This window comes from Elephantulus edwardii, unplaced genomic scaffold, assembly GCF_000299155.1.
Source record: "Elephantulus edwardii isolate Elephantulus edwardi_28Jun2011 unplaced genomic scaffold, EleEdw1.0 scaffold00178, whole genome shotgun sequence".
NCBI lineage: Eukaryota > Metazoa > Chordata > Mammalia > Macroscelidea > Macroscelididae > Elephantulus > Elephantulus edwardii.
The window spans coordinates 2,052,214-2,054,075 of record NW_006399928.1 but is presented as its reverse complement, the minus strand read 5'-3'; the positions used below and the strand labels follow the sequence as shown (position 1 = coordinate 2,054,075).

General features: G+C 41.9%; 1 pseudogene; it reads left to right on the top strand.

Annotated features, from left to right (window-relative positions):
- Positions 1 to 520: 520 nt before the first annotated feature.
- On the top strand, positions 521 to 1,031 carry LOC102865723 (annotated as a pseudogene).
- Positions 1,032 to 1,862: the final 831 nt, after the last annotated feature.

The window sequence follows — 1,862 nt, the reverse complement described above, 5'->3', positions numbered from 1 at the left end:
GGGAGAGAATAGTCTAAAAGTATTCTATTTTAGGGCATTATTTTTATCGTAGGAGTACGCAATGAGGGTTGCAGAGTGGATTATATTTGGGGTAGGAGGTGGGGTTTGGGGAGGTGCGGGGGGATTGTGTACCAATGAGGGAGTTTTTCTTCTGCTTTTCAAGGAGAGGAGCAAAGGGGGGCGAGGGGTTTGTGCGGGGAGAAGGGTGCAACAATGAATGAATGGAATTCCGAAATCTCTGTAGTGTTCATTGAAATGAAAAATAAACTAAATTTAAAAAAAAAATTAAAAAAAAAAACCACTGTAGAATCACGATCAGCTATGGGTCAGTTTGAACAGAAAGGTTCAGATTGTTGTTCATAGGGTCGCTATGAATTGTAGTTGACTTAAGTGAGCCTAAAAACAAGTCAGCACATTTTTTTAAAAAAAAGTACAAGCAAGCCTCTGGATTCGCTGCAGGACGTGTGGAGTGTCTTTGTGGAGCCCGTTAGTGCCTGTGAGTGAAATTCACCACACCGACATGTCCCGTTACCTACGTCCCCCCGATATATCTCTGTTCATGAGGAATGTGGCTGACGATACCAGGTCTGAGGATTTACGTCGAAAATTTGGTCACTATGGTTGATGTATATGTTCCACTTGATTTCTACACTCGATGTCCAAGAGGATTTGCTTATATTCAGTTTGAAAATGTTCATGATGCTGAAGATGCTTTACATAACTTGGACAGAAAATGGATTGGTGGATGTCAAATTGAAATCCAGTTTGCACAGGGTGATAGGAAGACACCAAATAAAATGAAAGCCAAGAAAGGGAGGAATGTGTACAGTTCTTCACGCTATGATGATTATGACAGATATAGACGTTCTAGAAGCCGAAGTTATGAAAGGAAATCAAGAAGTCGGTCTTTTGATTACAACTATAGACCATCTTATAGTCCAAGAAACAGTAGACCTACTGAAAGACCACGATGTAGCAGAAGCCGTTCCGACAATGATAGCCAAGTAAGGAAGAAGAAAAATAACAGATAATGCTTCAGTGAGAAAATAAAGGTGCTACATAGAGTATGAGCTGATAAGTTACAATCCAGGGAAAAGACCTGGGAACTATTGTACTATTTTTCTCTTGAAAATTTGGCCCGGTAAGCTGCTACATCCAGTTCAACTAACAAAATACTGTATGCCACAGAGAAGAATAAAGAAAAGACTATGGCCTGAATCAGATGCACTTTAGTCCTCAAACTGACATCACTACTGCTCAAGATTTTGGAATCTGGGATTTAGAAGAGGCCATGGTACAAGGGATATCATTGCTGATGTCAGATGGAACCTGGCTGAAAGTAAGAAATGTAAGAATAAGGTCTATTTATGCTTTATTGACTATGCAAACGCCTTTGACTGTGTGGATCATTACAAGTTGTGGTTGATATTGACAAGAAGGGAATCCCAAAACACTTGATTGTGCTCATGAGGAAACTATACCTGGATCAGGAGGCTGTTGTGTGAACAAAGCAGGGGAGCACTGCATAGTTTGGATAGGGAAGGGAGTGTGTCAGTGTTGTATTCTATCTCCACAACTGTTCAAGCTATATTGTTGTTGTTGTTGTTATGTACCGTAGAGTCGTTTACGACTCATAGTGACCCTATGCACAACAGCCCTAAACCCTGCTCTATCCTGCGCCAACCGCACTGCCTCTGACACACCCATCCCGATTACCCCAGTCACCGAATCGATCCATCTCATATAGGGTCTTCCCCTCCTGCGCTGTTCCTCCACCCTCCCAAGCATGATGATAGATGGCGAAGAGATTGAGGTTCTTAACAATTACAGCTTGCTTGGCTCCATAGTCAGCACTCTTGGCA